The 25,867-nt window shown below is 46.6% G+C and overlaps 1 long non-coding RNA gene across 1 annotated transcript; it reads right to left on the bottom strand.

Moving 5' to 3' along the window:
• Positions 1–9,823: 9,823 nt before the first annotated feature.
• LOC147023574 (uncharacterized) lies at positions 9,824–24,916 on the bottom strand. The gene is made up of 3 exons (XR_015060290.1): positions 24,851–24,916; positions 11,679–11,751; positions 9,824–10,415 (listed from the first exon to the last, which is right to left on the bottom strand). It is a non-coding gene; the product is annotated as an uncharacterized LOC147023574 (long non-coding RNA).
• Between the last annotated feature and the right edge of the window lie 951 nt (positions 24,917–25,867).

The following is a 25,867-nucleotide window of genomic DNA, read 5'->3' as shown; positions in this document are numbered from 1 at the left end:
ACACACACACACACACACACACACACACACACACACACACACACACACACACACACACACACACACACACACATAAACTTCTCTCAATGCTCCTGTTTGACCACACCTCCTGAGCCACACAATATTTTCACGACGCGGGTATCCACGACGAGCCCCGAACGAGAAAGGATTTGGATGTGTCGAGCTCAAAGAAGAACGAAGCAGTGGTGGTACAAGTGATGGACACAGTACTTCAAATGACTTACCCTTTCTCCGGCGCTCACCTTGAACTCGTCAATATTAGTTCAGGTGTCATCACACCTCCAGCCACTTCCGCGGACTTGATGAACGCGTATGTCAAGGGAGAGAATGCCGTCGTGCAATTCATGCATGATCGGCTTCTCTCGGGTGAGGTCCCATTCTTCAGTCCGATTTCGAAGGCCAAATTGGCAACTTTCTTGAAGGCGCGAGGAAAGTCGGCGACTCCCCACCAGCAGACGCCGAAGGTTGAAATTGCGAATGAACGTCGTCTTTTCACACGACTGCTGTTGATTGGCGAGTAAAGCAATGTAACACTCCACGATCTGCTCGCATACCCACTGGCGAACATATCTTTCCCGCAGGCATCCGGTGATGGTTTGATTGCGAGGACGGACAAAGCCAAACTCCGCAACCATATACTGAAACTGTGGCCCGATTGCCGTGTGGACGCTCGGCCTATCCAAGGTACAACAATTGTGGATGGATTGGCCGTTATTCAGGCGATAAAGGCTGGTTCACTGCATAACACTTTCGGCAAACTGGAAGAGATGGTGCTGAACATCGTAGTGGCCAAAGCATGTCATAACCAATCTTCGAGACTGGACGTGGTGTTTGATACTTACCCAAGTATCAGCATCAAGTGCCTGGAGCACGCCAGACGAGCGGACAGGACGGGTGATCTTCAGGTACGAACCATCTACAGACGTGATCAAGCCCTTCCAAAACAGTGGGCCAATTATCTCCTGAGCGGAGCCAACAAGGAGGCGTTGATAGAGTTCATCGTCGAATCGTGGACGAGAAACATCTCTCCATCAAAACTGGGTGACATGCTGTTGTACGTCAGTCATGCCGGCAAATGTGAGAAAATCAAGGCATCGAATGGTGTCATGACTGTGTCGTCAGTACCTGAACTTGAATGTGACCATGACGAAGCTGACACGAAGCTCCTGCTACATGCCGCTCATGCAGGACAGGATGAAGACTCGGTGCGCATAGAGAGTTTCGACACCGATGTGTTTGTGTTGGCATTGGCTCACTCGAAGTCGATTTGGGCGCGAAATTTCCATCTGGTCACAGGAAGTCCCAAGGACGTTATCGTCGTTGACATTAGGAAGCTGATTAATGCCCTGGAAAGTTCTGTCTGCGATGCGTTGATAGGTATACACAATTTCACGGGAAGTGATACCACCAGTGCATTCCATGGTAAGGGCAAAACAAGGCCATTCGACTTGATGATGAAGGGTCCCCATCTCATCACCTGTTTCGGGAGCATTGGTCGAGAATTCACGCGAGATCAGAATATCATTCACAACCTGGAACAATTCGTCTGCGTCATGTACAATCAAGCCAACCATGAAGAGTGTGGATGAGGCTCGCTACAAGCTATTCTGCAGCCAGTCGCTGGGAGAACAGAAGTTGCCGCCTACAGGCGACGCTCTGATGCTGCATTGCAAAAGAGTGAACTATCAGTCTGCGATCCACCACCGCGTGACTGAGAGGTTTATAGAAGCCCCTTCTACATTTCTTGGATGGATGGAACGCAATGGAGCACTGATTGTTCACTGGCTGAACAAACCACCAGCGCCGAAGGAACTGTGAGAGGCGACGAAATGTAACTGCAAGAAGACGAAATGCGAGACCAACCAGTGTTCTTGCCGGTCAAAAGGACTGTCCTGCGCAGAGTGCTGTGGGTGTCAAAACTGTGCCAACGATGAACAGACCCGTGCAGAAATAGAACTTATGGATGATGAAAGCAGAACTGACGATGATTCCAACGACGAACTGTGAATGCGGGTGTCACACTGCTTTTGCTGTGGTAATCTACGACAGAGTCGTATTCAGATTGGTTAGCATGTAATAGTGGACTTGAGTTTTGTAATAACAGCAGTCAAGAGCCTAGTTCAGCAACCGCTTCAGAGCAAGAAATACTGGATTTCTAAGACAGTAATCTTCTTGTGGCGGTTCTACTTTTCATCAGGCTGAGTCACGCAGTGTCTTTGTCTTTGATTTAATCCGTAATAACCAATGTAACTGTCTTCCATAGGCGCTGTAACTGCCTTTAATAGCCAGTGTGGCTGCCTTTTAAGTAAAAAGTTGCCTTGGTCAACTCGAAGGCCTGTCTGGTCAGTCCAGACGTTTTCGGCCGGTAAAAATATGTAACTGCTTCGGTTTACGACGTTTAATTATAAGCATCTTTAATAACAGTGAATAGGGCTCTGTATAAACATATTGTATCATTTTAAGACCTCACAAGAGTTTTCTTTGACGTACATATCAGTCTCTCCTTTATTCTTCATTTCTGTGTCAAAATCGTGCTTTAATGTTCGGTGTATCTTTAATTGCCAAAAATGACCAATTGTGTCAAATCCTCGACGTGGAAACAAGTGGATTTGGACTCAGCATCTAAAATTCTTTAAGTATGCCAAATTTCATCCAGATTGGTGATCTGCACAACGAAAATCATTTTCTGAAGGTAATAGCGAGTACCTCCACATGGTCTATGTGGGAGACCAGTCCTGAAGAGAGATGGCTGCTTGCAGTCCCTGCCAATCTGCCTCAGTGAACTGCCAGACTCACCTTCGTTGGTGCAGCTCTCTGAAAATAGCCAGAGAGATGTTGACTTTCACAAGCACATGATCAGATGAACCAAGTGGAGCAGAGGAAGAGCAGGAGACATTTGCAGGAAAGTTAGTGATCACCAAATCCAGAAGGGAGGATTTTCCATTGGGATAGATCCTCGTTGGAAAGTTCACAGATTGAATCAGTCCTCTGGCATCATAGAAGTCCTTTGTTGAAATGACATGACTGGTGAGAAATACCAACACCCAGCCAAGTTGCATGGTGACAATTGAAATTGCCACATATGAGGAAGAGAGAGTTTATGAGTGGTTAAAAGTTTGTCCATGTTGCCCGAGAGAGATAGCGAGATAGATAGATAGAGATAGAGATGTAAATGGAGTCGTCACTGTTAGGAGGATGATACAACATACAGATGAACAAGAGGTGGGAGTGGAAGGGAAGTTGCAACCAGAGGTACTCCTGGCTAATGGAATATGTAAGATTAGTACATGGACAGTGATAAATTACAGCTTTATTGATTTAAAGTGCAACTCCAATGCCAAGGCATGGTTCAGGCAGAGAAAATCGGAGGAGCCAATAACCGGGAAGACACACGAAAGAGTAAGGGACATCCTGTGGGAGGAAGGATTGTTTAAATTTTTTTTTTGTATACCTTGTCGAGGCTCATACGAGAGCTAACACACAACGCACAGCAAGGGGGGCATGAGCCCAGAGGGGCAGGAGAGGGAAGGACAAAACAGTGGGGAACAGAGACATTAGGAGATCTGTGAAAGGGAGAGGGATGAGGCGGGGAACATGGGGTATACAAGATGGATACTACAGTGATTTTTAGGAAGGAAAGCAGGGAATTTGAAGGAGGTGGGTTTGGGGTGGATTAACGGGGGAAGAAAAGATCGAGGATTTGAATGGTGGATGATAAAAGGTGATGATGAACAGCTGTTTTGAAGGCCTGGAGGGAAGAATGGGATTGAACAGAGTGAGGAAGAATATTCCACAGGCAGGGGAAAAAAAAAAAAGAGGAATGAAAGAGTGAAGGTGAGCAGTGATTCATGATTTTGGTAGTTTTACCAGAAGGGAGTTGCTGGCGGACCTCGAGCGCCCTGCGGAAATATGGGGGGGGGGGATATCACATACAGAGCAGGGGGGGCGAGACCAGACGGTATAAAACAGAAAGACCACCGACCTGCCTGTGGTGAGAGAGTAAGAGGCCCAAAGACAGCCTCACCGTGGGAGATACCAATGATCCGAAATGCCTTGGTTTCCACAGCGTGAAGCCGAGAAAGGTTCTGGTTAATCAGCATTGGCCTGGATCGAGAGATTTGTCAGGTCAGAGCGGATGCCCCAGATCTTTGAGGTCCACAGTTGGAGATAGGGGGTGAGAGGTGTTAAGAGTGTGCAGGATAGGGGGGCTTTGCATGGGAAAGGAGAAAGGTCTGAGTGTATGGGAGGACACTGCACTATACCGTACCAGGGGGCGGGGGGAGGGGGGGAGAGTGGTGAATGGTGGTCCACACATCTTTGAAAAACAACCCTTGTGAAGAAGGAGAGACATCGTGGTGCAGAACGAAAACACGTGTTGCATTACTAAAGGAGATACAAGGTTTGATATGCATTTTCAAATCGATTATTAATATTTTATAAAGGAGGAAGAAGTGTTTATATTTAATGTCGATTCAGTTTGGATATATTGAGAAAAGAGATGTGGTTGGGATTAAAAAAAAAAGTAGAACCAGAAGCAGAAGAAAATTCAAGTCGAAATGAGAATTGTTGTGAAGTGAAAAGCAGTTTTTTTTGTTTGTTTGTTTATATTTGGATTTTTCTTTGAAGCAAGGAGAGGAAATAGGATAATGTTGAGGAGGTCAAAGCAAGATACCTGGGAAGAAGAAAACAAAACGAGAAACACGGAGACAATTTTCAGACTATCAGAGGATAGGCCTTATCAGGCCTTGAACAATACGAAAAATTAAAAACAACTAGAAGGGCACAGGGTGGAGCGCATACCTCTGCTACGCAATGCCTGATCCACAAAAACATATTGGGCCCATCACATTTTTGAAATATCATGCTATACAGTACTATATCGTTTTGGCCCCATCTCTCAATGGTGAAGAATCATTTTTAAAATTAAATAATTCTCGTATCCAGATACAGATTCAGATCTTCACCAACATCGAATAAATTCGTCCTTATCACACACCCAACCTGTCCAAGTGTCATCCGAATCCGTCCACAGCTTTTTGAGATATCATGCACACAAACAAACAAGCAGTCATAGACTGGTACTCACAAAATCGTCAACTTGACCTCTGACCTTGTCTAATAAAAGCTGTCTCTGGAGAAGGTAGCGACGCAAACCAGAAGTTTCTACGACGATTCTGTACCAAACCATCAAAAATCGTAACGTCGACCGAAGCAAAAATCTCCATTTCTCCACGCAATTATTTAATATTATTTTATCAAAGTCACAAAACCGTAATATTCGGCCATCCACCAACAATCTTTACATAATCCGACGGCTTAGCAAGTCAGGCATGCGACAATAACCTTTATTGGGATAAAAAAAAATGACTTTTAAACACCATCTTTATCGAAAACACCGTCAGCGCGCACACGGAAAACCTTTACGTGACTCAACGACGCCTCTGCTCGAGCGCGCTGCACCACGTGACGAGCCGTGACGCGGAGAGTGAAATATTTTTTATACAATCTTAAAACTTCTACAATCTTCTATCTTCTCATCCAAACTCTCTCTTCGTCTTATGTGGTGACTTAAATTATCATCACGCCAGTTGGCTAGGTGTGGGTACCTCTCTCACCTGCCATGGCACTTCAGCAAAAGCTTTCTGCGACTCATTGGGACTGACTCAATCGGTCAACTTCCCGACCCGGATCTCAACCAATGGTACTCCATCTCTTCTGGATCTGATTTTGACAAATTTCCCTGACAATATCTGCTGCTCTTCCTTCGCTCCAATTGGTTCTTCTGACCACGTCCTTGTCAAAGTGGACATCTCTCTGGCTGTTATCAGAGAACCACCTCACCGCCGTCGAGTCTGGCATTTCACTCAAGCTGACTGGCAGGGTCTCCGAGCAGCCATCAAACTTACAGACTGGTCTCCTATCACTACTTTCTCAAACATCAACTCATCCTGGGAATTCTTTCAAAGAAACTTGCTCTCCCTCATGCACAGATTTATCCCCTCTCGTGTTCAGTTGTCTTACCCTTCCTCCTGCCCTTGGTTTACTGAAGCATGTGGCGAGGCAGTTGTCGTGAAACAACTTACCTTTGCCTCATGGAAAGCAAACCCAACTGAGGGCAATCTCAGTTCTTTCCACAAAGCTCGGAACAAGTGTGTATCTACCCTCAGGAGAGCCAGAAAACAACATCTTTCTCATCTCAAGTCTGAACTCTCAAACCTCTCTCCCTCCTCAAAATCCTGGTGGCATTTAATCAAATCTGTTTCTGGTGTATGTTCCCCCTCCAGCCCCTCCCTTACCTCAAATGGCCGCACTGCTGATTCCACACGTGATAAAGCTGAATGTCTAAACTCGGTGTTTTCAGCCAAATCTTGTGTCCTAAACCCATCACTATCTCTACCCACTTTACCCAGTCGCACCCAACTGTCCCTGGACTCTGTATCCTTTTCTCCTGACAAGGTGGAGAGCTTGCTTTCAAACCTCGAGTCAGATTCTGCAACCGGTCCAGACGGCATCAGCCCACGTGTCCTCAAAGCCTGCTCTTCTGCTCTTGCTCACCCTCTCTCTGTTCTATTCACCCTCTCATTTGCCCAAGGTCATCTGCCATCTGCTTGGAAATCTGCTAACATCACTGCCCTGCATAAAAAAGGTGCAAAAACAGATCCCTGTAACTACAGACCAATCAGCCTTCTCCCAATCATCAGCAAGGTGATGGAATCCATCATCGTTTCAGACATGAAATCCTTCCTCTTCTCCAATGGCTTGATTTCCAATCATCAATTTGGTTTCAGACCAGGTCACTCTACCCTGGATATGCTGCTTCTGCTCTCCCATCAATGGATGGAGGTCCTCAATGCCAGACAGGAAATCCGAGCCGTATCCCTGGACATATCACGTGCTTTTGACACAGTCTGGCACCCTGCCCTACTCACCAAACTCTCTTCCCATGGTATTGAAGGCCATCTCCACTCATGGCTCGCAGACTTCCTCGCCTGTCGCAGTCAACGTGTGGCCCTAAATGGAGTTCTTTCATCCCCTCTTCCTGTGCAGGCTGGAGTTCCTCAAGGTAGCGTTCTGGGCCCTGTTCTTTTTCTGGTTTTCATCAATGATCTCTTGGACTCTCTGGAAAATCCTCTATTTCTCTTTGCCGACGACTCCACCCTCTGCCGTACCATCTGTCATCCCTCAGACCGGCAAGCAGCAGCTTCTTCGCTCACTGCAGATCTGGATAAAATCACAAACTGGTCCAACACGGGGAACATGTCTTTCAATCCAGACAAATCTCACACTCTCACTATGTCTCTTCGAAAGGACCGTTTACAAAACCCCCCCATCCACTTTCTCAACAATCCTCTGGAAGAAGTCTTTTCTTTCAAGCTTCTAGGTCTCACTATCTGCCATGACCTTTCCTGGGAAAGTCACATTTCCAACCTCGCCTCAAAAGCCAGTCGCCGACTGGGAATCCTCCGTCGTGCTAAGTCCTTCCTCGGCCCTCTTGAGCTCCTGACCACTTACAAAGCTTTTGTCCGTAGCCTGATGGAGTACTGCTCTCCCCTCTGGGCTGGTGCTCCTGCCTCCCACCTTTCTCGGCTTCACGCTGTCGAAACCAGGGCATTTAAGATAATCGGCATCTCCCGCAATGAAGCTGAGTCTTTGGGCCTCTCACTCAATCACCGCAGGTTGGTCGGTGGTCTTTCTGTCTTCTACCGACTCCTCGCCAGCCTTGCCCCGCCTGCTCTCTCTGCGATTTGTCCCCACCACATTTCCACAGGGCGCTCAAGGTCCGCCAACAACCCCCTTCTGGTAAAACTACCAAAATCACGAATCACTGCTCATCTTCACTCTTTCATTCCTCTTTTTTCCCGCCTTTGGAATAAACTTCCTCACTCTATTCTTTCCCATTCTTCCCTCCAGGCTTTCAAAACAGCTGTTCACCACCACCTCTTATCTTCCCCCATCCAAATCCTCGATCTTTTCTACCCCCGATAATCCACCGAAGCCCACTTCCTTCATTTCTCCTGCTTTCCTTCCTGAAAGTCCCTGAAATGTCCATCTTCTCTTCGCCATGTTCCCCGTCCCATCCCCATCCCTCTCCCTTCCACAGTTCACCTAATGTATCTGTTCCCCACTGTTTTGTCCCTTCCACTCCCGCCCCTCTTGTCTCATGCCTCCTTGCTGTGAGTTGTGTGTTAGCTCTCATACGAGCCTCGACCAAGGTATACAAAAAAAAAAAAAAAAAAGTCTCCAAAACATCAGATTTTTACCAGAATTTCGACAACCCGGTGTTAAGCGTCCTAAGCGATCACAAAAACCGAGGACAAAATAAAAATCGAAGTTAAAACGAACTCGTAACGTCGACCGAAGCAAAAATATTCCATTTCACCACATGCATTTACGGAATTATGTTTGACCTCACTGTGACCTTGACCTTTGACCGATTTTGACCAAAATCTAATCAGCGCTAGCCATCACCCTCCTGAATCACGTGGGGTAATTTGACATTGGTAGCTTCTTCCGTTCTCGAGTTATGCCTACAAACAAACGCACAAACAAACAGAGGACAGAAGTCATCAATATACTTACGAAATCTTTAGATTTCGTAAGTAACAAGTTGGTAGGCGACATGGGTGGTCGCTATATAATTGCATACTTGTCATACAGTTTTTGATGGATCGGGCTGAAAATTTTTGACAAAGAGGTTGATTATAGTGCGCATAAAAGCGTGGAAGCCGATTTTTGAAACAAAAAAAAATTCGGATTTTTTCATCAATTTCAAAGTCCCGTTGCGAGGCAACGGTGGCGTCCATAGCAACGGTGCTCAAAAGCATACAACTAGATCCTGGTATGAACCTACCAGTCAAGTTTCATCAAAATCAGTTGACTCTGGCCTCCAGAGCTGTCCATTACATACAGACAGATGGAAAACCTGAGAATAACGGTAGTCTAGCGACCACCGAACAAGAGAGAAAGGGGTGAAAACATAACCTACTTCAACTTTGGTGGCAAAGGTAACAAAACGTTTTCTGTTATTTCATTAATTATTTGCCTCAAATTTGTTGCCCTAATAGTTTCATAGTTCATATTTGCATGGGCTTACATGAAGTAAACAACCCAAAAGGGGAAGAAAAAAAACTACAATTTTCAAAAACTATCACACAAAACATTTCCGAATGTAATATCCCTCCATCCCATCAAGTGCAGCGGTCTGCGAGTCAAATCACACATGGAACATATCTATGCTAGCATCGTACACCTCGAGCATTGAAGCAGGAATATGATGTGAATACAGCACACAGTGGAGTATGCCTGGTGGTGGACTTGGGATCCCGAGTTCAAATCACCCTTGGCTGTTGAATTAATAACAGTTGGGGTTGACTGCCCATCATCCTTCCGAGATCGGCAAAATGAGTGCCAGCTTGCTGGTATACTGTGTCGGAGCGGCGACCTGTCCAGGATTGTGCCAAATAGCCAAGGAGACTGCTGACGCAGCACCAACGCTCTGCACAGAGTATGGTCCCGATGGATGGATGGACACAATGGACTGCTGTTTTCAAAAGGTGGCAAGATATCTGAAGCATCTACAAGCTAGCATACAAAACTGCTGAATTAATGTCCATTCCAAACGGCTGGTATACTCAACGATTCAATTTAGCTCCCTGGGAAGTATCAAGATGAAAGCTTGCAGTCAAAGCCCGTTCTGAAATGAATTCAACCTAAAGCAGACCATTTGAGCCCCCAATAACAATAACATGGAACTTTCGCTTGTCTTTAATTATTTTTTTTGCAAACAAGATCTCGTCTGATGGAAGAGCAGTGACAGCTCAGGGTAGAAAGGCAACACTGACAGAGGAGCAATGAGGCAACAGCTGGATGCAACAAGCAAGGCAATGAACAAACACTAAAAGAGAAGAGGAGGGTGAGGAGGGAAAGAAACACAGTAAACCTGCAAGTAAGAGGGCAGGTTTAGGTACAGGCTTAATAGGGTACAAAATATCACGAGTATAGGATGGGGAAAGGGGGGGTCATGAGACGGTGGTGCACTGCTTGCTTGAAGCCCTGGAGGGAAGACTGTGATTGAACCGTCTACAGGAGAAGAGAGGAACAAAGGAGTAGAGATGTGCAGTAAGCCTGGAATTTTGGAGTTTAACCAGGAGGGGAATACTGACAAAGTGTTCATCCTGGATGAGCTGTGTGCATGTATGAAGATTCATTGTGCATGAACATATCATCATTAAAACATTAGCCAATAAAGTCTGCTTCAATTCAAAGTGACATTTTCTGGCAAACAAGTAGTCAAGAGCCACATGACCAGAGGATTTAAGTCTGAAGCAGTAGCTTTTAGTACAGTTGGAAGTTGCAGCTGAAGAAGTGATTTCAGAAAGACAGCTGTCTGTGATCTACATGGTACAAAAAGAAAAGCAGCAGCTCATATTACCCCAAGGGACACAACAGCCATGAACAAAAAGCAAAAGCAAGCCTCAGAAGTAGCTAAAAGCCTCAGGAAAGGAAAATAAAATAAATAAATTGAAGGAAATCAAAGCTGACGAGTACCATAAGGGGAGAGAATCAATGGATCAAACATGTGACTACAAAGTATATCAAAGCGTAGCTTCGTGCCAAACACTATAAATGGGGAGTGAACTTTGCTTGGTAATCGAATGTCTCCTAAGTACTGTTAAATATGGTCCTTTGTTGTAACAACAGCAGGTGACCAGAAAAGAAATACTGTACTGTATTTGCACTGCTCACGACTCGGTGACAATCAGGAATACAAAATATACTTCTTCCTACTCGGATTTTGTAAAATTAATTTCTTAAATTTGAATGAGGTTACCATAGTGAGCATGCCCACTGAATAAGTTGAAGATATTTGTACACAAAATAATCCCATGTTAAAAGCAATTATCGTTAGTTTCTCATGCAGTCATACCTCCTTTCTGTGCTACGTTGTATAACCACGGATCTTGTGATGGCGGGCAACGAAGAGATGTGGTTCAATGAGGCACACCCACTAAAGGTTTGACTGACTGTTTACCCGAGGGGGAAAAAATAATCTGTTGGAACAAGCCCGCTGTCTTGCACCTCAGCACCATCTCGCTCCACCCATCCTCGCCCCTCCTATGATTTGCTGCAATCTCCTTGTGTCAGGTCATTTGAATGCCATTCACTTGCTCAGAGCTCAGCGCAAAAGAACAGATTGGGCCACCAGTATGGCTTTAGCCAGATTAATTTATTGTGCACTTAGACAAAACCAATTAAAAAGAGTGTTTGCGTGAGAAAAGGTGTCTGCAAATTATGACCGCAATTAACTTAGCATTCGTTATCTTTCCCACAGCGTACGCATTGATCATGATAATAATACCCTGCCAGCAACAAACTTGCTCAGGCTTATAGGTGGCAGAACTGGCCCCAAACAATTGCAAATCCTTGAAAACCAGATGGTGTGCAGCAGAACCAAATTTCCAACAAGTTCTTAATTACATTATTTGTTTGCACATTACATTTCAGTTGAACTTTTCTTGTTCTTCTATTTCTTTTGCCAGACATTGAGAATGGACGTGACAAAGTTACATTCTCTCCCAGACGATGAATAAAAGCAGAAACAAACACCAACTAATTTCATCAAATTGCAAACAATTTATTTCTCGTCATTGGCATACCTGTACATCTCAGACACACCAAAGGTTCCAGTTGGAAACAGTTTATATTTATTGTTTGAATCCACGATGAGAACTAGAGAAAGGGCAGGGAGGGGTAGAAGAGGGTAATAATGGAGGAAAGCCAAATAACTGGAGACAATCCCTAAGTATGCATTTCAATAAGCCAGATCTACAAATGTGTCCACCCATGAGACTTGATTATTATTATTCAATAAAACCACAACGATTTGCTTTCACAACGCTGACTTGGTGACACAAGCCATATTTGTTACACGAGTCCTTAAATAAATTGGCAGGCAATTACCCCATGCGCTAAACGCAACAGTGGAGTTCAGCAAGATGTTGAGCCCTGAAGAACATGAATCTGCAGTTTAGCAGCACTTTGGCTCTGAATTTGGCAAACTGCACATGATCTTGTCCCAAGCAAGCATGCGCACAGAGGAGTAAGGTACTGTATGTCTTAGTCTGTATGCCAATCCGGCAATCAAAAACAAATTTGAAAATCATTCCAAACAGAAAACTTACTGTTTTTAGGGAATCATAAATGATACAAAAAAATAGAACCACTACACTGGACCTGTAGCTTATCTGGGCCCTGGCCTAATAGTCGGGTCAAAATACCACCTGACCCACAACAAATTGCAACAAAAGGTTTTTCAGTGGTTTTCATTCCTACTGGATATACTGATCAACAGAAAAAAAAGTCTACCAAAATCTGACATCAGGAAATGGGTTAAAACAGTCATTTTCGAGATGGCTGCCACGGGGCTTTGAAATAACTAAAACATAACTTCTTGAATAATTGTGATAAAAACATAATTGTTGGTTCTGGTCCATGGTTTTAATGGATCAGCAATCCACTGGTGTCAATAAAATTTAGATCTGATCAGTATTTAACATGAAATCCAAGATGGCGGCAAAATTCAAGAGTGCAAAAATCAATAAATTTCCCATCTGAACCAAAATCACTGAACACCTGGTGCCACTGAAACATTTATTTGTGAACATTACATAATGGCAGTTCAAGTTAAAATGACATAGTTACATTCAGGGAGAAAACATCACACATACTCCGGTCATTCTACAAAGAAGCACAGCGAGAAGGAGATGAAGAGGCACAAAAGAAGGCCATAATTGAGACGGCAGCAAGGCTGATCAAGAGTGATATCAACAACGGTGTACCATCTGTTACTGATCACTACCCAAAATCAGAAGAACTTGAATTTGACTCTGCACTGGCATTCCTTCCAGATACACTTCGAAATATGTTGAATAGTCTGTTCGTTGGAAAAAACACACAACGTAAAGTGGCTAGTATTGGACAAGCCATTGTAAAAGCAGTGAGACCTTGGGCTGTCATTGCACCACTCCAGATTGGTCTCGCTGTGCAGGTCCATCACATATATCGGTCAAAATTCTTTGTGGAAACCCTGTGTAATATGGGGTACGGCTCGTCATATGGTGAAGTACTGCGGTTTGAAAAGAATGCGGAAAGCTGTGTCACACCCGATTTGCTAATTGAAGAAACAGGCATATTTGACCGATCAGTGTTGTTTGCCGGTGACAATGTAGATCACAACATAATCACCCTTGATGCCAAAGGTATCTTTCATGGAATGGGCATGATAGCTGCATTGACTCCTGGTAGAAAATCAAGTCATCTTGTGACAAAACAGAAGATTTCAGAATTGAACATTGAACAGATGTCAAAAATTGATATCAAAGAATATGGCTTTGCAACCAATGTTCTTCGCAACATCAAGTTCCGAGACCTCCCAGATCTCAGAGTCTGTGACATGAGAGTCGAGATCTTCTGGGAGCTATCCTTCCATTTCAAGCAGACTGTACCAGGCTGGCAGGGGACATCCTTCACCGAGGACAAACACATCCTAGCGCATCCTCCATTCTGTATTTGCCAATGATCGATATGTATCCAGGCGACAAGGCTTGCATTCTGTCCACTTTGAACTTCCTGTCCAACATGGCCATCAGACACCATGTCCCTCCTGTGATCACGTTTGATCAACTGCTGTACTGGAAAGCTGCCGAGATAATCAGTGCTGCACCAGAGAATAGCCATTTGAAGGGGATCGTGCTTAGGCTGGGTACATTTCACACGTTCATGAATCTGCTTGGAGCAATAGGCACATTGATGGTGGGAACAGGACTCAAAAACATCCTGGAACTGGTGTACGGTGAAAATGCTGTAGTTCATATGATGTCTGGAAAATCTGTTCAGAGGGCATTCCCAGGCCATCTACATCGAATTATTGTGGCATCTGTAGTGGAGGAAAATCCTGAGTTCATGCTCCAAGTAGAAGAGATTGAGAAAATGTATTCGTCCTTGCAAACAGGTGACATCTCTCTTGAAAGCCTTGAAGAATCAGCTGCAATTGTGAAGATCACTGATGAAATTGAAAAAAAGAAATCTGAACTTGCTGCACAATCCAAAACGAGTAAGCTGTGGCTGGGTTATCAGAAAATGCTCCATACTGCTCGGGCAATGATCAAGGCAGATTGCACTGGGTCTTGGAAGAATCACTTGCAAGCTGTTGCTGATGCCTTGCCAATATTTGCAGCAGCTGGACACTACAACTACCAGAAGTCCGCTTATCTCTACGTACAAGAAATGAGTGAACTGGAGAGCAAACACCCAGATGTGTATGTTTCACATGAGTATGTGTACGAGAAGTTTCAAAATGGCTTCCATGTGATCCGGCGAACAAACCAGTTTTGGGCAGGCCTCCAGTTGTGTGCAGATACATTCACTTTGAGAGGCGTCAGCCACGCTGAAATAAAGAAACTTGGCAGCCAAGCGATGGCCGTTATATTTGGTGGGGAGAGCACAAGTTCTCTGCAGCCATGCGTTACAAGGTATTCACAAAGAAGGTCACTGCTGCTAAGTCTTTCGTTACACCTGAACGTCTTCCCCCAACGGAATCTGCCACCAAGTTTCATTGTCTCCGAGTGTACTACCAGGTCATGGTTTGGTTGGGGATGGAGGGTGACCTCGATCCTCTGGACTGGGGCTGGGGACTTGAAGACAATCGATTTGTACCTATCATGACTGCCATGAATGCTGCACCAGACACTCTTCTGAAGATGATACACTGTAACTGCACCACAGCTTGTGACACACCCCGTTGCAGCTGCAGAAAGAATGGGCTTCCATGTACGTCTGCATGTGGATCATGCCAAGTGACGTTTTGTGACAATCCACTAAATAAAGCCTCTGAGGAACTAGAGGACAGTGATGAGGACTGAAATTGTAACCTAAACTGCCATTATGTAATGTTCACAAATAAATGTTTCAGTGGCATCAGGTGTTCAGTGATTTTGGTTCAGATGGAAAATTTATTGATTTTTGCACTCTTGAATTTTGCCGCTATTTTGGATTTCATGTTAAATACTGATCATATCTAAATTTCATTGACACCAGTGGATTGCTCATCCATTAAAACCATGGACCAGAACCAACAATTATGTTTTTATCACAACTATTGAAGAAGTTATAGCTGTTTTTGTTATTTCAAAGCCCGGTGGCAGCCATCTCGAAAATGACTGTTTTCACCCATTTCCGGATGTCAGATTTTGGTAGACTTTTTTTCTGTTGATCAGTATATCCTGTAGGAATGAAAACCACCAAGAAACCTTTTGTTGCAATTTGTTGTGGGTTTGGTGGTTGTTTGTCATAAATTGACCCGACTATAAGGTTGAAACCCAAATTTGGTAGCATTCTGACTGGTGGGTCTGGAGAAGAAGATTTTTAAAGGAATTAATGCAATTTTCCAAAAAGTTGACCAAGTCGACCATTTTGACACACTTCCAGTCAGGTGATCCACATGACTTCCACAATATAATTAACATCCATACCTGAGGCGAATGCTGAAACGTTGATTTGGTAGCATTCTGATTGGTGGGTCTAGAGAAGATTTTGGAAGTAATTTGCAGGACCGCCATTTCGACACACTTCCGGTCATGTGATCGGCATGGCCTCCGGAATTTAACATCAGGACCCTGTCTTAATGTTGAAACCAAAATTTGGAAGCATTCTGACTGGTGGGTCTGGAGAAGAAGATTTTTGAAGATATTAACCAAGTCAGACATTTTGACCCACTTAAAGTCATGTGACCAAAATGAGCTTTGCAATTCCTGTTACCAGTAACGAGAGGAATGTTGCTGCCAAATTTCAGCCGGATCGGCCCAGCGGTTTGGCTGGAGAAGTCGAAAAAGGAGACAGACGGTGCACGATGACAATACCTTATCTGGAATTTAAATTCCAGATAAGTTAATAATATGGCGAGTCGAAAGCATCATCGGTTAAGCAAGTGTGAAAAGAACTATGAATACAAATGTAACTCAATGATCCACATACACATCCCCGCCCCCCCCCCACCCCTTCAGTCGCTCCCTTAAGGAATGGGTGTTTCTAATTTGTTAAAATGATGAATTTTTGCGCTGTATTTTGTTGTGGCAATCCGACCGATTGTTTGTTGTATCATAGACTGCTACAAGCCATAATACTGTTACGTTTGAGGGGGGGGGGGGTATGCATTCAAAGGGTAATTAGGATGTTTAATTAGGTATGCCATGATGTTCGAGTTTACCAGGATCTCGATGTAATAAGTAGCAATTCGGTGGTGATAAGTTGTCTAGTAAATGTTCATTTCTTCAAGGGGGGGAGATGATAATTGTCACGTAATTAGATAGGGACACGGGATAGGGTAAGTGTGTCTGCGTAAACCCCTTTTTGGTATTCTCTGGAGACTGGCTGTGACGTCACAGGACAATGCAGCGGATGGCTCCGCCCCGTGATCATGATTGGCGGAAGGCGATGGCGGTGGGCCAATAAACGGCTCGATTGAAGTGACGAGGACAGAAGGATAAAAAGGTTCTGTTCGGGGTCGAAAAGGGAGAAGAAGAAGATTACAACCAAAAGATCGTGGTTTTTTTTTTGGTGTGGAAGCTGTGGCGGTAGAGAGCGTCCTGGTTGTTGTGCCGAGTCGATCGTGTTCTTGATCGTGCCTGGGAGCCTTGCCGAGCCTCGCTTTGGTTGGCTCTGGGGTTCTGCTGACTCGGAGTACGGGGTCGGGCGGACCTGCCTCCCTCTCCTGCTCGCGGCTTGGCGCGGGAGCTGGTTCCCTGGCGGCTGTGGGCGGACTTGGGCCAGGACCAGGAGGTCGACAGCACCGCGGTTTCTCCTGCCCCCCCTGGCGAGAGCAAGGCCAGCTCGTCCGGCGCCGATCCAGGGACAGTTGCGTCCACACCACGGTCCAGCCTGACCACCAGAGACAGCTACGTTTTGTGTGTGTGTGTGTGTGTGTGTGTGTGTGTGTGTGTGTGTGTGTGTGTGTGTGTGTGTGTGTGTGTGTGTGTGTGTGTGTGTGTGTTTGGCGCCTTAGAGGGATTGAGAACTGTATATTCATTGGAATTGTCTGTGTTTTTCCCCACGCCCGATCCCACACCATCCCGTCGAATCGCCCCGGATCCCTCTTCTTGCAGAGTCTTGTTATTTCTGGTAATTATAAAAAACGAATAAACATTATCAACTCAGTGAAAAGTGACTCGTGCCACCTTCCTCGTCCCGTTTGTGGTAGAGCGATTAGAACCGCCATGTTTGGGTTATAAATAAATAAACCGCCTCCATCGTTTCGGCTCATTCTACGTTGGCGGGACTGTCCCGCCAACGTAGAAGTCCCGTGGACGTCACATTGGTGTCAGGGTGTTGGATGTTCGAACCCCTCTCAATTATATTTGGTATCGGGAGAATATACCAAGATTAAAATCTCGCCACGAATTGGAATATAAAATTACCACAGAAAAGCGCGCGAGCGCGGGAAAATTTTGGCGGGATTTTTCAAATTTAAATTAATTGGCGGCAAACGGGACTTCTGCACCATGGCGGATGTGCAGATGTTTGAGGAGGAAGGCCACGTGTCTGGCAGCGAGTCGGGGGAAGAGGGGAGAGACGGGGGTAGGGTTGGAACCTCCCCCATTCCGAGCGTGGACCGTGCTTCAGCGCCCGTAACGGAGCCGGCAGCGCCGGAAACCGGCACGATGACGATCTGGACAATGTTGGAACGTTTAATGAGTGCAATTACAGCACAGGGGGCAAAAATGACGGCACAGGGGGCAGAAATGACAGATCAATTGGGGGTAATGGGAGTACAGTTGGGTGCACGGATTGATTTAATGAGGGATGAATTGGGGGAAAAGATGGAGAAAATGAAAACTGAGATGCAGGAGTGTGTGGATGTTAAATTGGGAGAAATACAAAGTAAATTCGAGGATAGATTGGAGGAAACAAAGGTAGAAATTACATTGGAGGGGGAAAATATACGGAAAAAATTGGTAGATAAAATTGATGTAACGAACATTCGGGTTGATAAAGTGGATGAAAGCCTGGAACGTCATCGTGCCTGTGTGGATGCTCGTATGCAGCTGCAAGTTGAAGAGTGGGGAGAGCTGAGGAAGCAAGGGATGAATTTGGCGGAGGAGGTAAAAGGATTGGAGGCTCGTTTGGACGAACAAGATAAAATTATGAGCCAATATGAAGTCTTGGATAAAGGCCTGGTAGAGCCGTCTTTTGTAAGTAGAGTGTCCGGGTTGGTTGAGGAGCAGCTACAAACTCGCGACGGAGCCTTGGAGGAGGTTGTGCGGGCCCAGAAGATCCTGCGGGAAGAGGTGAATCGGTCCATTCAACGTTTGGAACAGGAGGCAAAATTGACCCATGAGACCCTCACCACAAAACATCTTTGGCCACCGTGGGCTCCGAAATTGGATACGCAGCCACAAGGGTGTTTGATCCCTGGGCTGGATTCGGACAAGGGAGAAACTGAGAAGCGGGCCACCGTAAAAGTGATCCCCCTGGTAAATTTTGACGGGTCAGGGAGCGTTGAAGCTTTTCTGACGCAATTTGAGTGCATTTCCCGACTAAACGGATGGAATGAGCAGGAACGTACAGGGAATTTGGTCGCAACGTTGCGGGGACCAGCCGCAGACGTGTTAAACGTGATCGCGGAGGGGATGTTGACCAGCTCCCACATTTGCGAGGCGTTGAGCCGTCGGTTTGGGTTCGCGGCAAACTGTGATCTGGTGCGGGCTCAGCTCCAGCACCACAGATTAAAGCCGGGTGAGACAGTGCAGGAGCTGGCACAGGACATTTACCAATCAGTCAGGATCGCGTACCGGGACCTTACAGTGGAGGCGTGGGACAGACTGGCACTAGAGAAATTTTTAGCTGCTCTTCCGGACCCTGAGGTCCGAGCGCTAGTGGGGCTACAGGACCCACCCACCGTTCACCGAGCGGCTGAGTGCGCAGCCAGGCTGGCCTCGTGGAGGCGGCCGGGTCGGGTGCCCGAGAGGCCATCGGTGACGGTCCGACAGGCGGAGATCCAGGATCAAGGAGAGGGGCTGGAAGAAATTGGCATTACCCAAATGTTTCAGGAAATTTGCCAGAAACTGTCGAGTTTGATAAAGGGTAATCCGGTAGTTAGTGCGCCAAAGCGGCGGGGTCCAGCCCAGCCAATAGAGCAATTAGATTATGGCCGAGGGGGTCCGGAACCGGAAGAGACATTTCACCGATACTCACGGGGGCCTTTTATGGGGAGTTGTTTCCGGTGCGGGCGAAGAGGACACATGCAACGATATTGCCGGTACCCGGCGATGGAGGGACCCTCCAATAGACTTTTAGACTCGGAGAGGGTGAATCCTCCTGCTGAACCGCCAGGTCTATCCGAGATGCCCTTTCATAGGTCAGGTCCGGAGATCACTGTCGGGGGTCGGGGAGACTAGATTGGGCTGAGCATATACGGCCATGCTCGGCTGCTGACAATGTGGCGAAGTGCCTCCTTTGGTGGAAAAAAAAAAATGAATTGTGGGAAAATTGGCATGGGTTTGTAAGTTCTGCTGGGTTTTAGAGTGACAATCGGGACAGTGGGTAATTGGAAACAAAGCGGGCACGAGTGGCTGTCCAATGGCTGGTGCGTGGATCGGGTGAGAAGTGCTGTGTGAGTTGTTTAAGTGAAGAAGTGAAATGTATGGTGCACACATTGTTTTTTTATTGGGCATGGTGTGGTAACAGGGAAGGTCATGGTCGGTGAAGTGTTAGAAATGCAGGTGTCACATGTAAGGCTGATGGGGTGGGAGAGTCATGTGGGTTTTGTGGGTGGGGATGATGTGCTTGTCCACAGGGATTGCTGAAGCTCACGGTGAGCGTGAATTGCGACCCCCTTCAAGGAGATTCACCACCTGGTGGCTAATGGTGGCTAATGTCTGGAGGCAACTGGGAGAGGGTCTGGTTGGGCGACCAAGGCGGGTAGGACCTTGGCGACCCAGGAAGGCCAGAGGAGCCAGTGAGACCCCTTCCAGAGTGTTGTACGGGATTAGAGCTGATGGCTACCAGGGGGGAGGGAATCAAAGGGAGCGGGGCGGAGAAACGCCCGGGTTGGATTAAAGCTTACCTGTGGGCATGGTTGCACCTGAGATGCCCCCATCATCTTGTGGTAACCCACCCCACGGCCATGACGGGTTTCAGCCTGCATGATTAAAATGAGGACCATGACCTAGAAATGTGATGATGACCATGGTGTGAGTGTTGTGAAGATGTGCGAGTCCCACCCGATCCCGCACAACTTGACAGGTGCAGCAAGGGCATGATGTCCGCATAATTTTGGGGCAAGCAAATTTGAAAATTGGCTCCCCAGGTAACGCTGGGTCTATTAGCATCCACTGGGGGAGGCGGTCAAGTGTAAATATCCTGTGAATAGTGTCGTTAAGGCTTAGAGTAGGAATGTAAAGTATAAGTGTTGTGTTTTTGTGGAACCTTTTGTTTCCCCTCCCCAGATCACTGGAAGAGTGCTGGGCAAGAGCGATGATCCGGAAGATGGAGTGCAACTTCGCTCAGTGCTCTCATGTGATAAAATAAAAAATTAAAAAAAAAAAAAAAACGAATGATTGTTTAGGCGAGGATAAGGCCATAAGGGGGATAGGTACATTAAGCAGGATAGGTAAGTTAGCTGCGACTCGCTGCCCATTGCCCCTCCTACTTTATTTCGTTAGGTTAATTAGGTGTGAGTCAGTAAGTGTTAAGGCTGGTACAGTAGCGCCTGTGATATACCTTGCAGGAGCTGCGGTACCAGAGGAGGGGGCAGTGTTACGTTTGAGGGGGGGTATGCATTCAAAGGGTAATTAGGATGTTTAATTAGGTATGCCATGCTGTTCGAGTTTACCAGGATCTCGATGTAATAAGTAGCAATTCAGTGGTGATAAGTTGTCTAGTAAATGTTCATTTCTTCAAGGGGGAGATGATAATTGTCACGTAATTAGATAGGGACACGGGATAGGGTAAGTGTGTCTGCGTAAACCCCTTTTTGGTATTCTCTGGAGACTGGCCGTGACGTCACAGGACAGTGCAGCGGATGGCTCCGCCCCGTGATCATGATTGGCGGAAGGCGATGGCGGTGGGCCAATAAACGGCTCGATTGAAGTGACGAGGACAGAAGGATAAAAAGGTTCTGTTCGGGGTCGAAAAGGGAGAAGAAGAAGATTACAACCAAAAGATCGTGGGTTTTTTTTGGTGTGGAAGCTGTGACGGTAGAGCGTCCTGGTTGTTGTGCTGAGTCGATCGTGTTCTTGATCGTGCCTGGGAGCCTTGCCGAGCCTCGTGCCTCGCTTTGGTTGGCTCTGGGGTTCTGCTGACTCGGAGTACGGGGTCGGGCGGCGGGCGGACCTGCCTCCCTCTCCTGCTCGCGGCTTGGCGCGGGAGCTGGTTCCCTGGCGGCTGTGGGCGGACTTGGGCCAGGACCAGGAGGTCGACAGCACCACGGTTTCTCCTGCCCCCCCTGGCGAGAGCAAGGCCAGCTCGTCCGGCGCCGATCCAGGGACAGTTGCGTCCACACCACGGTCCAGCCTGACCACCAGAGATAGCTACGTTTTGTGTGTGTGTGTGTGTGTGTGTGTGGGTGTGTGTGTGTGTGTGTGTGTGTGTGTGTGTGTGTGTGTGTGTGTGTGTGTGTGTGTGTGTGTGTGTGTGTGTGTGTGTTTGGCGCCTTAGAGGGATTGAGAACTGTATATTCATTGGAATTGTCTGTGTTTTTACCCACGCCCGATCCCACACCATCCCGTCGAATCGCCCCGGATACCTCTTCTTGCCGAGTCTTGTTATTTCTGGTAATTATAAAAAACGAATAAACATTATCAACTCAGTGAAAAGTGACTCGTGCCACCTTCCTCGTCCCGTTTGCGGTAGAGCGATTAGAACCGCCATGTTTGGGTTATAAATAAATAAACCGCCTCCATCGTTTCGGCTCATTCTACGTTGGCGGGACTGTTCAAGTCCCGTGGACGTCACAATACAAAGATTTTGATATCGAGACGTGACCTCGAGTTATGAGTGGGGTTCAAGAGAAACTCAAAATGAGATTCTCATAGTAATCAGAGAAACGGCAAATTTGTCTTTTATTTCTCAACATTATGTACAAGAAGGCACAAGTGGTGTGGTGTGTGTGAGGATGAACATGGTACAGAGGTATTGTTGTGGGGCCGGGTGTCGGCGGCAAGCACGACCGCTAGGTGGAGCAGTAGAGTTGGCTCCACTGAACACCCGGAATCTAGATCGTGCTTCTCGGAGAACTCCAAAAGGCACGGGTCCCTTACAGGGCCGTGGTCTCCAATATTTTGATGGCGTGAGGTAGGGTCCACTTGTCTAACTCCAATTTACCTAAGTACTCACGCCGTCCAACTACCGGGGAAACCACACCCTCGGCCGACTCTGTCCGATCCGAGTCGCGGGTAACGGCTCGAATCCGGCGTAACCGAGCAGAGTTACCAGAGCCGCACCGGACCAAATGAACAATTTTCCGCTTCGCTATTTCCCAACATGCACCGTGCTAAGCCAATGAAAGAAGCACAGAAACGAGCTGGTACATTAAACAATAGGGGTATTTATTTTACAAAAATCGGGGAGACGAGGGGAGAACGTAAGGGCAGAGTTATCACGACTATAAGAATGCAAATCATGTAACACTTGGACAAGTACAACAAAAGCACTAAACAATTCTAGTTGGACAAGACAGGCCTGCACACAGACACCCAAAAAGAAAATTGACCCGCCGGGTCTTTATTCGGCTCTCCAGCCGAGGAGGATAGTTCGGCTGGGAGTCCGGACGGCTGGCTACCTGGCCGCGAGCGCGTGGCTGGTCGTTCACCCCTTCCCGGAGCTCTGGTCGCCAAAGGTCGGACCAGGGCAGCCGAATCCAGAGGAGGCGAGACGAGGTGATCTCCCTTGATGAAAATAGACCGCTCGCTGCAATGCGCCAGACGAGACACCTCCGAAGCGCGGGATGCAGTCCACCGCAAAACCCAGGCAGACGTGCTTTGAGACACCCAGGACGCAAAAACTCTCTCTGCTCGTCCCAACAACCACACTCTTTCTTCAGGAGGGAGGACCTTCTTCTCCTGGCCACTCGCCTCCTGATTGGTTGGACCCATTACACGATTCCCTGGCCGTCTTCCATTGGACGGGCCCACGGTAGGCGGGGCAACTCCCACCCTTCTGGGTGGAGTCACGCGTTTGTAGCTCCGCCTACCTCGTCACCTCCGGCCACGTGCGTAATGGTGCTGAGTGGGAGATGGGGCGGGTGAGACGCCTGCTCCTTGCCGATTGGCCAGAGGGACACCATGCTCATGTTAAACTCCGCCCACGCTAGCGCTTGCTGGCAAGCGCTCGAAGAATGCTGTGAGCAGAGTGTTGTTGTTGTGAAAGCGATGTAAAAGAAAACCCTGACTATCAAAATAACTCCGCAGCGCACGAACATTTAATTCCCATTAGACTAGGGACGGGACCCTAACTAGAAACACGTACTTACCGATATAACTGATCCATAGGACCTGGCTGTTGTGTGCACATGGCTGCCAGATTCATAACAGTATCACACATACCTTCAAGCTGTTGAGTCTGGGTTTGATTTTTCACCAGATTATAAACTGTCCGATTGGTGCTTGGCAGGAAGTGTGTTGCACCACAGGTTGCGTTGACCCTCAGATGGACATTAAATCTGGGCATCCCATCTGCTAGCATTTTTTTTTTATTTGGTACCTTTCACAATAGTTTTTGTCTTTATTGATGAGTTGGTGGAATAAGATAAAGCTTTGGGGCTGGAAAAAAACATCCGAGGGTATTGGAGTCGATGGCAAAGCAGGCAAGCATGATATGAACATGTATGACGTCATGCTAATCTGTTATGCCAACATGAGTCTGTGCCATTGATACATTATAGGTCTAACTTTCATCATACAATGAGATTGCCATTCTTCAAAAAAAATAAAAATCAGCCATAATCACCGATCCAGCAGACGTTAAGTAGTTGTAAGCATCCGAACTTCTTCAAAGCTTCACGTCTTTTGGGTTGTAATTTTTTTATGGCCGTTAAAATGGCGTCACATCTGCCAGCATGAGTTGGTGGATGTTAAAGACCACACGGTGTCCTTCACGAAGAGTAGCCGAGCAATCACGGGCAACCATGGCCAAAAAAAATTCTAAAATTCTTGTCATAACCTCACGTCCCCACCGTCCCAAGGGAACGAAGTCAAAAGGATCAATCCCCAAAGCGGTCTCTCGGCCCCCGAGCTACATATACGGAGTAGTAGTAGTAGTAGTAGTAGTTGTCGTCGTCTCCTCACCCACGTGGGGAATTGGGTTGCGTGGGGGAGGGGCGGCTGGGTAATTTTGTACCCATGACCTGACCCTGGGTACCCCCAGCATGTATGCCGAAATTTGGTGGGGATTCGCCAAACCGTTTTTGATTCTATAAGGTCCATACATACAATTTCCGAATTTTAGTTCGATTTTCTCCACAGAAGCTTCGGCGAAAATTCAGAACATTTAATTACATACATTGCGATTCTTAAATCATCATCATCATCATCATCATCATGGAGTTTACAACGAGAACATTCGACATGTTACGCTACCTCAGGCTCAGGCCGTTTGAGTTCGTCACTTTACTCGAGTCTTCAATGCAAAACTAAGGCCTCCTCAATGTTTGCCGTTCGCGAACGAAATATACTGGACGAGCAAATCACAAAACAAATTCAGATTAAAGTAAAAAATAAACAAGTAAACGTGGTCTTTGAATAACGAACCTGAATCCTCATGAAAAAAAAATTCCCACCTAATTGAGAGAAGAAGCCTCAATCATCGAGTTGTCGAAGGAACCTCCTCCTCCTCCTCCTCCTCCTCCTCCTCCTCCTCCTCCTCCTCCTCCTCCTCCTCCTCCTCCTCCTCCTCCTCCTCCTCCTCCTCCTCCTCCTCCTCCTCCTCCTCCTCCTCCTCCTCCTCCCGCCAACACCACAGGAACCTCCTCCTCCCGCCCGTTCGTTCCCACAGAATCACTTCAAGGAAAAAATATTCGACTTTTTTTTGCCTTCTTCTTTTTGCCAACTTGCTTTGAGAAAGCCATACACGTAGTAATAATACAACTAACGATGATTAATGCCAACTTCTTTCACTGAACCGATTTGGGACTTGACCCGTGGCCTTGGTAATCATGAGGCATGACGCACTCTGAAGCTCCGCTCGTACCGAAACGGCTGGAAACCCTTTATTTCTTCAAAATACAGTATATGGCTTTTATAAATCACAAAACACATGTTGTTATATTTCAATCCGTTATCCGCTCATCGAAAGACTTACAGTTCACCGTCAGATGGCACACTGAATGTTCTACTGTTGCTGCTGCTTCTTCTTCTTCGTCTTCTTCTACTTCTTATTCTTCTTCTTCTTCTTCTCCTCTACTTCTTCCTCATCTGCTGCTGCTTCTTCTTCTTCTCCTCTACTTCTTCCTCATCTGCTGCTGCTTCTTCTTCTTCTCCTCTACTTCTTCCTCATCTGCTGCTGCTTCTTCTTCTTCTCCTCTACTTCTTCCTCATCTGCTGCTGCTTCTTCTTCTTCTCCTCTACTTCTTCCTCATCTGCTTCTTCTTCTTCTTCTTCTTCTTCTTCTTCTGATCTTCGCCTTCTGCTTCTTCTTCTTCTTATTATTATTCTTTTTCTTCTTCTTCTACTTCTTCTTGTTCTTCTTTGCATTCGACTTCTTCGTGTGGAGCCCCGTAACAAATAAAAGACACCTCGTAACAAATGCCCCGCCAGGGATGCCACATGCATGAACTGTGACAAGAAAGGGCATTATG

This window comes from Eptatretus burgeri, chromosome 7 (assembly GCF_056783735.1).
Source record: "Eptatretus burgeri isolate ZD-2024b chromosome 7, Ebu_testis_v1, whole genome shotgun sequence".
Taxonomy (NCBI): Eukaryota; Metazoa; Chordata; class Myxini; order Myxiniformes; family Myxinidae; genus Eptatretus; species Eptatretus burgeri.
Note: the sequence above shows the minus strand (reverse complement) of the source record. Positions and strands in the feature narration are given on the sequence as shown.